Below are 17,067 nucleotides of genomic sequence, written 5' to 3'. Positions count from 1 at the left end.
TACGAAGATATCAAATGGGATACATCAAACTCGCATGTCCCGTGACTCATGTGTGGTATTTGAAAGGTCTTCCTAGTTATATCGCGAATCTTTTAGATAAACCTCTTAAGAAGTTGGAGGGCCTAGTATACGGCGATTTCTCTTTTGCTAGGCCCAGCACTAAAAAACCCACTTTTTTACGATTACGAGGTTTATTCGAAGAGGAAATTGCATCCTGTAACCACAGCATTTCTCCCTTTTTTTCTACCCCAGGCTTTGCAACATTTCGAAATCGGGAAATTGCGACAGGAGCAGGTGCTATTAGAGAACAATTAGCAGATTTGGATTTGCGAATTATTATAGAGAATTCTTTGGTCGAATGGAAGGAATTAGAAGACGAGGGGTATAGTGGAGATGAGTGGGAAGATAGAAAAAGACGAATAAGAAAAGTTTTTTTGATTAGACGCATGCAATTGGCGAAACATTTTATTCAAACAAATGTAGAACCAGAATGGATGGTTTTGTGCTTATTACCGGTTCTTCCTCCCGAATTGAGACCTATTGTTTATAGGTCTGGAGATAAAGTAGTGACTTCAGACATTAATGAACTTTATAAGAGAGTTATCCGTCGGAACAACAATCTTGCCTATCTATTAAAAAGAAGTGAATTAGCGCCAGCAGATTTAGTAATGTGCCAGGAAAAATTGGTACAAGAAGCCGTGGATACACTTCTTGATAGTGGGTCCCGCGGGCAACCGACGAGGGATGGTCACAATAAAGTATACAAATCACTTTCAGATGTAATTGAAGGTAAAGAGGGAAGGTTTCGCGAGACTCTGCTTGGGAAACGGGTCGATTACTCGGGGCGTTCTGTCATTGTTGTGGGTCCTTCGCTTTCATTACATCAATGTGGATTACCTCTAGAGATAGCAATAAAGCTTTTTCAGCTATTTGTAATTCGCGATTTAATCACGAAACGCGCCACTTCTAATGTCAGGATTGCTAAAAGGAAAATTTGGGAAAAGGAACCCATTGTATGGGAAATACTTCAAGAAGTTATGCGGGGACATCCTGTACTGTTAAATAGAGCACCTACTCTGCATAGATTAGGCATACAGGCCTTTCAACCCACTTTAGTAGAGGGGCGTACTATTTCTTTACACCCATTAGTGTGTAAGGGTTTCAATGCAGACTTTGATGGAGATCAAATGGCTGTTCATCTACCTTTATCCTTGGAAGCTCAGGCGGAAGCCCGTTTACTTATGTTTTCTCATATGAATCTCTTATCTCCTGCTATTGGGGATCCTATTTGCGTACCAACCCAAGACATGCTTATCGGGCTTTATGTATTAACAATTGGAAAGCGTCGAGGTATTTGTGCAAATAGATATAATAGTTTCAGAAACTATCCAAATTTAAAAGTCAATTACAATAATAATAATTCTAAGTATAGGAAAGATAAAGAACCCCATTTTTCTAGTTCTTATGATGCACTGGGAGCTTATAGACAAAAACTAATCAGTTTAGATAGTCCCTTGTGGCTACGATGGAACCTGGATCAACGCGTCATTGGGTCAAGAGAAGTTCCGATTGAAATTCAATATGAATCTTTGGGGACTTATCATGAGATTTATGCTCACTATCTAATAATGGGAAATAGAAAAAAAGAAATTCGTTCGATATACATTCGAACCACTCTTGGTCATATTTCTTTTTATAGAGAAATAGAGGAAGCCGTACAAGGATTTAGTCAGGCCTATTCATACACTACCTAAACAAGAAAGTTAGATTCGGCGATGCCCCTCCCCTTTGCTTTCGGGGGGCATTCCGATTTCCCTAGTATCATCATTATTTGCCACGCGAATCCAGATTGAGATTGAGGCAATTAAGTTAATTAAATTTTCGAATCACTGACTCAGGCCCATTGTCGAATCCTACTCAGCAATTGTCGAATCCTACTCAGCCGAAAAGGGGGTACTTATGTATGGCGGAACGGGCCAATCTGGTCTTTCATAATAAAGAGATAGACGGAACTGGTATGAAACGACTTATTAGCAGATTAATAGATCATTTTGGAATGGGATATACATCCCATATACTGGATCAACTAAAGACTCTGGGCTTCTATCAAGCCACTACTACATCGATTTCGTTAGGAATCGAGGATCTTTTAACAATACCCTCTAAGGGATGGTTAGTCCAAGACGCGGAACAACAGAGTTTTCTTTTGGAGAAACACTATTATTATGGGGCTGTACACGCGGTAGAAAAATTACGCCAATCTGTTGAGATATGGTATGCGACAAGTGAATATTTGAAACAAGAAATGAATTCAAATTTTCGGATAACGGATCCTTCTAATCCAGTCTATCTAATGTCTTTTTCAGGAGCCAGAGGAAATGCATCTCAAGTACACCAATTAGTAGGTATGAGAGGATTAATGTCGGACCCTCAAGGACAAATGATTGATTTACCTATTCAAAGCAATTTACGCGAGGGACTTTCTTTGACAGAATATATAATTTCCTGCTATGGAGCCCGCAAAGGGGTTGTAGATACTGCTGTACGAACAGCAGATGCTGGATATCTTACACGTAGACTTGTTGAAGTAGTTCAACATATTATTGTGCGTAGAAGAGATTGTGGTACTATCCGAGGTATTTCTGTAAGTCCTCAAAATGGGATGACGGAAAAACTTTTTGTCCAAACACTAATTGGTCGTGTATTAGCAGACGATATATATATCGGTTCACGATGCATTGCCGCGCGAAATCAAGATATTGGAATTGGATTAGTCAATCGATTCATAACTGCCTTTCGAGCACAACCATTTCGAGCACAACCAATATATATTAGAACCCCCTTTACTTGCCGAAGCACTTCTTGGATCTGTCAATTATGCTATGGCCGGAGTCCTACTCATAGTGATCTGGTGGAATTGGGAGAAGCCGTAGGTATTATTGCGGGTCAATCAATTGGGGAGCCAGGGACTCAACTAACATTAAGAACTTTTCATACTGGCGGAGTATTCACAGGGGGTACTGCCGACCTTGTACGATCCCCTTCGAATGGAAAAATCCAATTCAATGAGAATTTGGTTCACCCCACACGTACCCGTCATGGACAGCCTGCTTTTCTATGTTATATAGACTTGCATGTAACTATTCAGAGTCAAGATATTCTATATAGTGTGAATATTCCCTCAAAAAGCTTGATTCTAGTGCAAAATGATCAATATGTAAAATCTGAACAAGTAATTGCGGAGATTCGTGCCGGAACGTCCACTTTACATTTTAAAGAAAGGGTACAAAAGCATATTTATTCTGAATCAGACGGCGAAATGCACTGGAGTACTGATGTTTACCATGCGCCCGAATATCAATATGGTAATCTTCGTCGATTACCAAAAACAAGCCATTTATGGATATTATCCGTAAGTATGTGCAGATCCAGTATAGCGTCTTTTTCACTCCACAAGGATCAAGATCAAATGAATACTTATGGTAAAAAAGATAGGGAAATTCTTGATTATTCAACGTCGGATCGAATCATGTCCAATGGCCATTGGAATTTGATCTATCCTTCTATTTTTCAAGATAATTCAGATTTGTTGGCGAAAAAGCGAAGAAATAGGTTCGTCATTCCATTACAATATCATCAAGAACAAGAGAAAGAACTAATATCCTGTTTTGGGATTTCGATTGAAATCCCCTTTATGGGTGTTTTACGTAGAAATACTATTTTTGCTTATTTTGACGATCCCCGATACAGAAAAGATAAAAAGGGTTCAGGAATTGTTAAATTTAGATATAGGACCCTAGAAGAAGAATATAGGACTCGAGCGGAAGACTCAGAAGAGGAATATGAGACCCTAGAACACGAATACAGGACCCGAGAGGACGAATATGAAACCCTAGAAGAATCTAAATATGGAATCCTAGAAGACGAATACGAATATGAAACCCTAGAAAACGAATATGGGAGCCCAGAAAACAAATATGGGAACCCAGAGAACGAATATAGGACTTTAGAGAAAGACTCAGAAGAGGAATATGGGAACCCAGAGAGCAAATATAGGACCCAAGAGGACGAATATGGAACTTTAGAAGAAGACTCAGAAGACGAATATGGCAGCCCCGGGGAAAGCGGCGAGGAAAAATATGGTACTTTAGAGGAAGACTCAGAAGAAGACTCAGAGGACGAATACGAGAGCCCAGAGGAAGATTCCATCTTAAAAAAAGAGGGTTTGATTGAGCATCGAGGAACAAAAGAATTTAGTCTAAAATACCAAAAAGAAGTAGATCGGTTTTTTTTCATTCTTCAAGAACTTCATATCTTGCCGAGATCTTCATCCCTAAAGATACTTGACAATAGTATTATTGGAGTGGATACACAACTCACAAAAAATACAAGAAGTGGACTAGGCGGACTGGTCCGAGTGAAGAGAAAAAAAAGCCATACGGAACTCAAAATATTTTCCGGAGATATTCATTTTCCTGAAGAGGCAGATAAGATATTAGGTGGGTGTTTGATACCGCCAGAAAGACAAAAAAAAGATTCTAAGGAATCAAAAAAAAAGAAAAATTGGGTCTATGTTCAACGGAAAAAAATTCTCAAGAGCAAGGAAAAGTATTTTGTTTCCGTTCGCCCTACAGTGGCATATGAAATGGACGAAGGAAGAAATTTAGCAACACTTTTCCCGCAGGATCTCTTGCAAGAAGAAAATAATCTCCAAATTCGACTTGTCAATTTTATTTATCATGAAAATAGCAAGTTAACTCAAAGAATTTATCACACAAATAGTCAATTTGTTAGAACTTGCTTAGTAGTGAATTGGGAACAAGAAGAAAAAGAAAAGGCTGGTGCTTCCCTTGTTGAGGTAAGAGCAAATGATCTTATTCGCGATTTCCTAAGAATTGAGTTAGTCAAGTCCACTATTTCGTATACACGAAAAAGGTATGATAGGACAAGTGGAGGACCGACTCCCCATAATAGGTTAGATCGCGCCAATAGCAATTCTTTTTATTCCAAGGCGAAGATTGAATCACTTAGCCAACATCAAGAAGCTATTGGCACTTTGTTGAATCGAAATAAAGAATACCAATCTTTGATGATTTTGTCGGCATCCAACTGTTCTCGAATTGGTTTATTCAAGAATTCAAAACATCCCAATGCGATAAAAGAATGGAATCCTAGAATTCCTATTCTAGAAATTTTTGGGCCCTTAGGGGCTATTGTAGCTAGTATATCGCATTTTTCTTCATCTTACTATTTACTAACGCATAATAAAATCCTGCTAAAAAAATATTTGTTCGTTGACAATTTGAAACAAACCTTCCAAGTACTTCAAGAACTTAAATACTCTTTAATAGATGAAAATAAAAGGATTTCCAATTTCGATAGTAACATAATGTTGGATCCATTCCTTTTGAATTGTCACTTTGTCCATCATGATTCTTGGGAAGAGACATTGGCAATAATTCACCTTGGACAATTTATTTGTGAAAATGTATGTCTATTTAAATCGCACATAAAAAAATCTGGTCAAATTTTCAGTGTAAATATGGATTCCTTTGTTATAAGAGCAGCTAAACCTTATTTGGCCACTACAGGAGCAACTGTTAATGGTCATTATGGAGAAATCCTTTACAAGGGAGATAGGTTAGTTACGTTTATATATGAAAAATCGAGATCTAGTGACATAACGCAAGGTCTTCCAAAAGTGGAACAAATCTTTGAAGCGCGTTCAATTGATTCATTATCCCCCAATCTCGAAAGGAGAATTGAGGATTGGAATGAGCGTATACCAAGAATTCTTGGGGTCCCTTGGGGATTCTTGATTGGAGCTGAGCTAACCATAGCCCAAAGTCGTATTTCTTTGGTTAATAAAATCCAAAAGGTTTATCGATCCCAAGGGGTACAGATCCATAATAGACATATAGAGATTATTATACGCCAAGTAACATCAAAAGTGCGGGTTTCCGAAGATGGAATGTCTAATGTTTTTTCGCCTGGGGAATTAATCGGACTATTGCGAGCGGAACGAGCAGGGCGAGCTTTGGATGAATCGATCTATTATCGGGCAATCTTATTGGGAATAACAAGGGCTTCCCTGAATACCCAAAGTTTCATATCTGAAGCAAGTTTTCAAGAAACTGCTCGAGTTTTAGCAAAAGCTGCCCTACGAGGTCGCATTGATTGGTTGAAAGGCTTGAAAGAAAACGTAGTTCTGGGGGGGATTATACCTGTTGGTACCGGATTCCAAAAATTTGTGCATCGTTCCCCACAAGACAAGAACCTTTATTTCGAAATAAAAAAAAAAAATCTATTCGCGTCGGAAATGAGAGATTTTTTGTTTCTCCATACAGAATTAGTTTCTTCAGATTCTGACGTAACAAACAATTTTTATGAGACATAAAAACCCCCATTTAACATTTAACCCTAAGGATACATAAAACATATTTTTTACTTTACTAGACTTTTGAACTTAGAACACTAACAGGTTAAATTTTAGATTTTTAAGATTTTTATTTTAATAAGTAAAACAAGTCAGTTAATTCATTAAATTAAGGTTTTGTTTATACCATGTATCAATGTATCAATGGCCAACTCTTAGTACAAGGTTCTCTCAGAACAATTATTATTTTATTTATTTCAAGCTATTTCGGATCTTTCTTAATCTTCAAAAAGAAATAAATTCCGTAATGGAATGTTAGGATGAAAAAAAAAGGAAGTGTGGAAAAAATGACAAGAAGATATTGGAACATTAATTTGAAAGAGATGATAGAAGCAGGAGTTCATTTTGGTCATGGTATTAAGAAATGGAATCCTAAAATGGCCCCTTACATTTCGGCAAAGCGTAAAGGTACTCATATTATAAATCTCGCTAGAACGGCCCGTTTTTTATCAGAAGCTTGTGATTTAGTTTTTGATGCAGCAAGTCAGGGAAAAAGTTTCTTAATTGTTGGTACCAAAAAAAGAGCAACAGATTTAGTAGCATCAGCTGCAATAAGGGCTCGTTGTCATTATGTTAATAAAAAGTGGTTCAGTGGTATGTTAACGAATTGGTCGATTACGAAAACTAGACTTTCTCAATTTAGAGACTTAAGAGCGGAAGAAAAAATGGGAAAATTCCACCATCTCCCAAAAAGAGATGTGGCAATCTTGAAGAGAAAATTATCTACCTTACAAAGGTATCTCGGCGGGATCAAATATATGACGAGATTGCCAGACATTGTGATCGTCCTTGATCAGCAAAAAGAGTATATAGCTCTTCGGGAATGTGCCATTTTGGGAATTCCTACTATTTCTTTAGTCGATACAAATTGTGACCCGGATCTCGCGAATATATCGATTCCAGCCAACGATGACACTATGACTTCAATTCGATTGATTCTTAACAAATTAGTATTTTCAATTTGTGAGGGCCGTTCTCTCTATATAAGAAATCGTTGATTAAGAATATATAGTGAATTCTTGGACAACTGCGTAGATTTATGGAATGACTTACTATATCTTTTTTTGCATAGAATTTGTTTTGCATAGAAAAAAGAAGGGGAATATTGATATATATTAGAGGGTATTGATATATATTATGATCTGATGTGCTTTCTTGGTATCCTAAATATCAAATTAATAGTTCAAGTTGCTGAGTTGAGAAAGAGATGGTTGAATCAAAAGAATTCCTTTTTTGAAGTTCAATTTTTATCAGAGGACAATATGAATATTATACCTTGTTCCATTAAAACACTCAAGGGGTTATACGATATATCGGGTGTAGAAGTAGGCCAACACTTCTATTGGCAAATAGGAGGTTTTCAAATTCATGCCCAGGTACTCATCACTTCTTGGGTCGTAATTACTATCTTGCTAGGTTCAGTTGTCATAGCTGTTCGGAATCCACAAACCATCCCGACCGACGGGCAGAATTTTTTTGAATATGTCCTTGAGTTTATTCGAGACTTGAGCAAAACTCAGATTGGAGAAGAATATGGTCCCTGGGTTCCCTTTATTGGAACTATGTTCCTTTTTATTTTTGTTTCAAATTGGTCGGGTGCTCTTTTACCTTGGAAAATTATAGAGTTACCCCATGGGGAATTAGCAGCGCCCACGAATGATATAAATACTACTGTTGCTTTAGCTTTACTCACGTCAGCGGCATATTTTTATGCTGGTCTTAGCAAAAAAGGATTGAGCTATTTCGAGAAATATATTAAACCAACCCCAATCCTTTTACCAATTAACATCCTAGAAGATTTCACAAAACCATTATCGCTTAGCTTTCGACTTTTCGGGAATATATTGGCGGATGAATTAGTCGTTGTTGTTCTTGTTTCTTTAGTCCCCTTAGTAATCCCTATACCGGTCATGTTTCTTGGATTATTTACAAGCGGTATTCAAGCTCTTATTTTTGCAACATTAGCCGCAGCCTATATAGGTGAATCCATGGAGGGTCATCATTGAATTGACTAGTTTTGGAATATAGTATTTTTTTTTTCAGCTTAGCTCAATTCATGCATGGTTCCAGATAATCTGCTTGGTTGCAATAGTTAGAAATGCGTATGAATATATAGCCTAGAGTTGTAGGAGAGAGAATAGAATAGACTATATTATGGAATTTTCAAAGTATATATGCATTAAGGAGGGTGGAGTCAGGCTAGATCTATACTATAATAAATATCCTTAATATCTATAAGTGGAGTCCTCTTTTATGCGGGTTTCCACTTTAAGCAATGATTTTAGAATCCGATTCAATAGAAAATGAGAAAATATGCAAACAAAATAGAAGAAACAAATGTATATAGGATATTGATATTATATTATATATTCCTAGGTTAGATTCATTATCTAATCCGATATATGGATATAGAATTCCCTTCTATGTAGTTCGGACAATTCACATTTCAATTTGATTTCAATTTGTACTTTTTAGTTACTTTACTTCTCCCCAATAGAGCTTAGAAGTAAGAATTTTTTGGTTGATTGTATCCTTAACCATTTCTTTTTTTTTGACACGAGGAACTACTCACCATGAATCCACTAATTGCTGCTGCTTCTGTTATTGCTGCTGGATTGGCCGTAGGGCTTGCTTCTATTGGACCTGGAGTTGGTCAAGGTACTGCTGCAGGACAAGCTGTAGAAGGTATTGCGAGACAGCCAGAAGCAGAAGGTAAAATACGAGGTACTTTATTGCTTAGTCTAGCTTTTATGGAAGCTTTAACAATTTATGGACTAGTTGTGGCACTAGCGCTTTTATTTGCGAACCCTTTTGTTTAATCCTAAAAAAAAAAGTTCTTTCGATTTCGATTAGATACTTTTTTCTTTTTTTAGTAAATTGGTATTTGCTTCCGCAATTCCAATTATATCAATACTTTATTTAATTTACTCCTATTTATTACTCCTGGAATTATCTATTTATCGGGACAGATAATACCGCATTCTAGGAAGGGCTGAGTTGAGTATGATTAATTTAGAAGATATGCTCGCCTTCTTATTTCCCGTCCTTAGTTTAGGAAAGTGGAAAGTTTTTTCCTTTTATTTTAGGAATTTTGGGAACGGAACATTTCAACAAAGGAAGCCTTTCACCGGTCAAACAAGACCTAAGACTTAATCTAAAAGAAATTACTAGATTGAATCTATTTGCATTAAAAAAACCGATCAAAAAAGGGCGAGCGAAGTAAGTGATCGAAAAACTTTGTTCTTTGTTCGTCCTATCTATAAGAGGAGAGCATATGAAAAATGTAACCCATTCTTTCGTTTTTTTAGCTCACTGGCCATCCGCTGGCAGTTTCGGGCTTAATACCGATATTTTAGCAACAAATCTAATAAATCTAACTGTAGTGGTTGGTGTTTTGATTTTTTTTGGAAAGGGAGTGTGTGCGAGTTGTCTATTTCAAGAATAGATTGGATCTATCCGGCTGCACTTTAGAATATTTTTTAGTATTTTTCGGATAAATAAGAAAAGGGTGCACGATCTCGACGAATTACTTCTGAATAAATTCAGAAATCATATGGAAGAACCATAGCATTTCGCGACTCATTGGTAAATCAATTTTGATTCTCTATAAACCAAGAATGTGAGACCATTAACACGGTTAAAGCTAAACTGCTTGAAGTCCAGGCAAAAAGAGGTACTCTTTCTACAACTATATTAGTATTAGTACCGAATTTAAACGGGAAATAGCTAATGTAAAATTTATCTGATATAGAACACTCATATCGATAAAATGGTTTGAACTATTTACTAGAAAAAAAAAGAAGGGGCACCCTGCCCTTTTTTAACCAATGCCGAATCGACGACCTATGTATAAAAAAGAGAAATTTTTTGGATTTGAAGAAAAAAAAAAAAGAATTCTATTAATTTTCATTTTCCATTTATTTAGTTAGTTTTTCTTAATGAAATTGAAATTATTAACTAAAGGGCAAATATAAATAAAGAAACAACTTTGCTGACCATGATATATTTTTATCTAGGCGGAAGAGTCCTCTTAATATTTATCTAGTCTTATATAGGTTTCGGTATATTGAAATATAAACATAAAAAATAAGATAGAGGATAGGCTCATTACTTATACTTAAAAAAAGATATGGAAATTGCTATAGCAAAAAAAGAAAAAAAGGAGCGTGAGAGCCAAATGAATCGAAAGATTCATGTTTGGTTCGGGAAGAGATCATAAAAGTTGTAAACTTACAAAATAATCTACTTTCATTAAAAGATTTATTAGATAATCGAAAACAGAGGATCTTGAGTACTATTCGAAATTCAGAAGAATTGCGTAGAGGGACCATTGAGCAACTCGAAAAAGCTCGGATTCGATTACAGAAAGTCGAACTAGAAGCGGATGAGTATCGAATGAATGGATACTCTGAGATAGAACGAGAAAAAGCAAATTTGATTAATGCTACTTCTATTAGTTTGGAACAATTAGAAAAGTCTAAAAACGAAACCCTTTATTTTGAAAAACAAAGGGCAATGAATCAGGTCCGACAGCGGGTTTTCCAACAGGCCGTACAAGGAGCTCTAGGAACTCTGAATAGTTGTTTGAATACCGAGTTACATTTCCGTACGATTCGTGCTAATATTGGCATTCTCGGGTCCCTGGAATGGAAGAGATAATTAAATTAATTAGGCCTTGAACTTCTACTTTCGTTTAGAATTTAGGCATTATTTTTCCCCTTGCTTTCGAAAAAAGAGTCAAGAAACACTAATGGCAACCCTTCGAGTCGACGAAATTCATAAAATTCTCCGCGAACGTATTGAACAATATAATAGGAAAGTAGGGATTGAGAATATAGGTCGCGTAGTTCAAGTGGGGGATGGGATTGCTCGTATTATAGGTCTTGGTGAAATAATGTCGGGTGAATTAGTCCAATTTGCAGAAGGTACTAGGGGTATTGCTCTGAATTTGGAATCCAAAAATGTTGGGATTGTATTAATGGGCGATGGGTTGATGATACAAGAGGGCAGTTTTGTAAAAGCAACAGGAAGAATTGCTCAGATACCCGTGAGTGAGGCTTACTTGGGTCGTGTTGTAAATGCTCTGGCTAAACCTATTGATGGGAAAGGCGAAATTATAGCTTCCGAATCTCGCTTAATTGAATCTCCTGCTCCAAGTATAATTTCCAGGCGTTCCGTATACGAACCTCTTCAAACAGGGCTTATTGCTATCGATTCGATGATTCCTATAGGGCGCGGTCAGCGAGAGTTAATTATTGGGGACAGACAGACTGGCAAAACAGCAGTAGCTACAGATACAATTCTCAATCAAAAAGGGCAAGGTGTAATATGTGTTTATGTAGCTATCGGTCAAAGAGCATCCTCCGTAGCTCAAGTAGTAACTACTTTCCATGAGGAGGGGGCCATGGAATACACTATTGTAGTAGCTGAAATGGCGGATTCACCTGCTACATTACAATACCTCGCTCCTTATACGGGAGCAGCCCTGGCTGAGTATTTTATGTACCGCGAACGGCATACTTTAATAATTTATGATGATCTCTCCAAACAGGCACAAGCTTATCGCCAAATGTCCCTTCTATTAAGAAGACCTCCCGGCCGTGAGGCTTATCCAGGGGATGTTTTTTATTTGCATTCACGCCTTTTAGAAAGAGCCGCTAAATTAAATTCTCTTTTAGGCGAAGGAAGTATGACCGCTTTACCAATAGTTGAGACTCAATCTGGAGACGTTTCCGCCTATATTCCTACTAATGTAATCTCCATTACAGATGGACAAATATTCTTATCGGCGGATCTATTCAATGCCGGAATTCGACCCGCTATTAATGTGGGTATTTCTGTTTCCAGAGTAGGATCCGCGGCTCAAATTAAAGCCATGAAACAAGTAGCTGGCAAATCAAAATTGGAACTAGCTCAATTCGCAGAGTTACAAGCCTTTGCACAATTCGCCTCTGCTCTCGATAAAACAAGTCAGAATCAATTGGCAAGGGGTCGACGATTAAGGGAATTGCTTAAACAATCCCAGGCAAATCCTCTCCCAGTGGAAGAGCAGATAGCTACTATTTATACCGGAACAAGAGGATATCTTGATTCGTTAGAAATCGAACAGGTAAATAAATTTCTGGATGAGTTACGTAAACACCTAAAAGATACTAAACCTCAATTCCAAGAAATTATATCTTCTAGCAAGACATTCACCGAGCAAGCGGAAATCCTTTTGAAGGAAGCTATTCAGGAACAGCTGGAACGGTTTTCCCTTCAGTAACAAATAAATTTGGCATATCTACTCTTGTTATTTTGCATGTCTACTCTTGTTATTTGAATCATGCAAAAAAGTTTTCTTTGTTTTTAGTTTAGTATAGTTATTTAAAGAATAGATAGAAATAAGATTGCGTCCAATAGGATTTGAACCTATACCAAAGGTTTAGAAGACCTCTGTCCTATCCATTAGACAATGGACGCTTTTCTTTCGTATTTTATTCTTTCTTTTATTCTTTCTTTTATTTGTTGTCTTCTTCCGAGAAAAAACTGTTAGACCAAAACTCTTTTAGGAAATCAAAAAATCCAGATACAAATGGATGATGTATATATCATGCATATATCATTAAAGAAGGAGTATGGGGCCGGTAGTGGGAATCGAACCCGCAACCCCAAGGTTATGAGACTTATGAGCTACCAAACTGCTCTATACTCTTAAACTAAAGAGGGGTAACTAGTGGATAAAAGAGGGTTCGATACGTCCCTCTACCATATCTATACAAATAGAATAGTCCATTTATACAGAATGGTAAAGAGGGCTCCTCTATGATTATCAATTCCAGAAATCCATACAAATACGAAAGGGTATTTTATCCTTACCAACTGGATCTTGTTGCACCCGGTAATAAACATTCATAAACCATTTCTCGAAGTACGTGTCCGGATAGCCCAAAATGTCGATAGTTAGCTCTAGGTCTTCCGGTCAAAAAACAACGTCGATGAAGGCGTGTAGGTGCACTATTACGCGGTAGGGATTGCAATTTTTCTCGCATTTTCGTTTTTTCACTCAAACTCAAGGGAGAAACTTTGCTTCTTATCTTTTTTTTTAAAGATTGACGAATCAAATGATATTTCTGTTCTAATTTCTGCCGCTTCTTCTCCCTCTGAATCAAACTCTTTTTTGCCATAATGTGCCGTTGCTATTATTATCAAGTATACGGTTCTAATCCTAGATGGAAAAATAAATAGAAAAAGAAATTTAAGAAGGCGGATCCTCCCTCTCTATCAAGAGTAATGAACTAGGTGCTGATACAGTACAAAAAAACAAACTAAATTAACCAAACTTGCCTGATGTTGAGGCAATCAAGAAAGCTGCATAAGTGAATATATAACCCACGGAAAAGTGAGCTAATCCAACCAATCTTGCTTGCACAATGGAAAGAGCCACAGGCTTATCTCTCCAGCGAATTAAATTAGCTAAAGGTGTGCGTTCATGAGCCCATGCTAAAGTCTCAATTAATTCCTGCCAATACCCCCGCCAAGAAATTAAGAACATAAATCCAGTAGCCCAAACAAGATGTCCAAATAAGAACATCCAAGCCCATACCGATAAACTATTCATCCCAAAAGGATTATATCCATTGATAAGTTGTGAAGAGTTTAACCATAGGTAATCTCTTAACCATCCCATCAAATAAGTGGAGGATTCATTAAATTGTGAAACGTTGCCCTGCCATAATGTGATATGTTTCCAATGCCAATAAAAAGTAACCCACCCAATGGTATTTAACATCCAGAAAACTGCCAAATAAAATGCGTCCCAAGCAGAAATATCACAAGTACCGCCGCGCCCTGGGCCGTCACAAGGAAAACTATACCCAAAATCCTTTTTATCCGGCATTAATTTGGAACCGCGTGCGTCTAAAGCGCCCTTTACTAAAATCAATGTAGTTGTATGCAAACCTAGAGCAATAGCATGATGAACCAAGAAATCCCCAGGTCCTATTGTTAAGAAAAGCGAATTACTATTCTCATTAACAGCATTCAACCATCCGGGCAACCATAGGCTTCGACCCGCATTGAAAGCGGGGCCATTCGTTGAAGATAAGAGTATATCGAACCCATATGTCGTCTTGCCATGAGCAGATTGTATCCATTGGGCAAATATAGGTTCGATCAAGATTTGCTTTTCTGGAGTACCAAAAGCAAGCATGACGTCGTTATGAACATAAAGGCCCAAGGTATGGAATCCTAGAAAGAGGCTAGCCCAACTTAAATGAGATATGATAGCTTCTTTATGGTCTAACATTCTTGCCAATACATTATCCTCATTCTGTTCCGGATTGTAATCCCTAATGAAAAAAATAGCTCCATGAGCAAAAGCCCCTGTCATGATGAACCCCGCAATATATTGGTGATGAGTATATAAAGCAGCTTGAGTAGTAAAGTCTTGTGCTATGAATGCATAAGGAGGTAAAGAGTACATATGTTGAGCTACTAAGGAAGTAATAACCCCTAAAGAAGCTAGAGCAAGACCTAACTGAAAATGAATCGAATTGTTGATTGTGTCATAAAGGCCCTTATGCCCACGCCCTAATCGACCCCCCGGAGGAGTATGCGCTTCTAAAAGATCTTTAATACTGTGCCCAATTCCGAAGTTAGTTCGATACATGTGACCGGCAATGAGAAAAATAAATGCAATAGCTAAATGATGGTGAGCCATATCAGTCAGCCACAAACTTTGTGTTTGTGGATGGAATCCCCCAAGAAGAGTTAGAATGGCAGTTCCCGCTCCTTGAGCGGTACCAAATAAATGATTACTCGAATCAGGGTTTTGGGCATAAAGATTCCACTGACCCGTCAAAAGGGGTCCCAACCCCTGGGGATAGGGTAATACATCTAAGAAATTATTCCATCGAACGTACTCCCCCCTGGATGCGGGAATAGCAACATGAACTAAATGTCCTGTCCAAGCCAAAGAACTTACCCCGAAAAGTCCTGACAAATGATGATTGAGACGAGATTCCGCGTTTTTGAACCACGAAAGGCTTGGTTTCCATTTGGGTTGTAGATGTAACCAACTCGCTATTAAGGACAGCGTAGAAAGAAATAATAGAAAAAGAGCTCCAGTATAAAGATCTTCATTGGTGCGTAATCCTATTGTATACCACCACTGATAAACCCCAGAATAAGCAATATTCACTGGACCAGCAGCACCTCCTCGAGTAAAGGCTTCCACAGCGGGTTGACCAAAATGAGGATCCCAAATCGCATGAGCAATAGGTCTTACGTGTAAAGGATCCTGTATCCATGATTCAAAATTTCCTTGCCAAGCTACATGAAACAGATTTCCGGACGTCCATAGAAAGATTATTGCTAATTGCCCAAAGTGAGAAGCAAAAATGTTCTGATAAAGACGTTCTTCAGTAATATCATCATGACTTTCGAAATCATGTGCGGTAGCAATACCAAACCAAATACGACGAGTAGTGGGGTCCTGAGCTAAGCCTTGGCTAAACCTGGGAAATCTTAATTCCATAATGCCTTTCAAATCCTCCTAGCCACTATCCTACTGCAATAATTCTCGCTAAGAAGAATGCCCATGTCGTGGCAATTCCACCCAGAAGGTAATGGGTTACTCCTACAGCACGTCCTTGTATAATGCTCAAGGCTCTAGGCTGAGTAGCAGGAGCAACTTTTAATTTGTTATGAGCCCAAACGATAGATTCAATGAGTTCTTGCCAATAACCACGGCCGCTGAATAAAAACATTAAACTGAAGGCCCAGACAAAATGAGCACCTAAGAAAAAAAGACCATATGCAGATAATGAAGAACCATAAGACTGAATGACTTGCGATGCCTGTGCCCACAAGAAATCTCGAAGCCACCCATTAATCGTAATGGAACTCTGTGCAAAGTTTCCCCCTGTAATATGAGTTACCACCCCTTGATCACTTATGGTACCCCAAACATCCGACTGCATTTTCCAACTGAAATGGAAAATGACTACCGAAATTGCATTGTACATCCAGAATAAACCTAAGAAAACATGATCCCAAGCAGATACTTGACATGTTCCCCCTCGGCCAGGCCCATCGCAAGGAAAGCGAAAACCTAGATTTGCTTTATCGGGTATCAAACGGGAACTCCGAGCAAATAAAACACCTTTCAAAAGTATTAATACAGTCACATGTATGGTAAATGCATGAATGTGATGGACTAAAAAATCTGCGGTTCCTAATGGAATCGGTAACAAAGCCACTTTGCCACCTACTGCTACTAACTCGCCGCCTCCCCACGTTAAGCTAGTACTTGTTGTTGCACCAGGAGCTGTTACGCCAGGCGCAGTAGCATGGATATTTTGTACCCATTGAGCAAAGATAGGTTGTAATTGTATGGCGGTATCCGAAAACATATCTTGTGGACGGCCTAAAGCACTCATGGTATCATTATGAATGTACAAGCCAAAACTGTGAAAACCTAGAAATATACATACCCAGTTAAGGTGGGATATGATTGCATCGCGGTGTCTAAGGACGCGATCTAATAGATCGTTGTATCGAGTAGTTGGATCATAGTCTCTTACCATAAAAATTGCTGCATGTGCAGCAGCACCGACTATTAGAAATCCGCCAATCCACATGTGGTGTGT

The 17,067-nt window shown here is 38.0% G+C and overlaps 1 non-coding gene across 1 annotated transcript; it reads right to left on the bottom strand.

Annotated features, from left to right (window-relative positions):
- Positions 1-12,826: 12,826 nt before the first annotated feature.
- TRNAR-UCU lies at positions 12,827-12,898 on the bottom strand. The gene has a single exon. It is a non-coding gene; the product is annotated as a tRNA-Arg (tRNA).
- Between the last annotated feature and the right edge of the window lie 4,169 nt (positions 12,899-17,067).

This window comes from Hordeum vulgare, unplaced genomic scaffold (genome assembly GCF_904849725.1).
Source record: "Hordeum vulgare subsp. vulgare unplaced genomic scaffold, MorexV3_pseudomolecules_assembly, whole genome shotgun sequence".
NCBI lineage: Eukaryota > Viridiplantae > Streptophyta > Magnoliopsida > Poales > Poaceae > Hordeum > Hordeum vulgare.
Note: the sequence above shows the minus strand (reverse complement) of the source record. Positions and strands in the feature narration are given on the sequence as shown.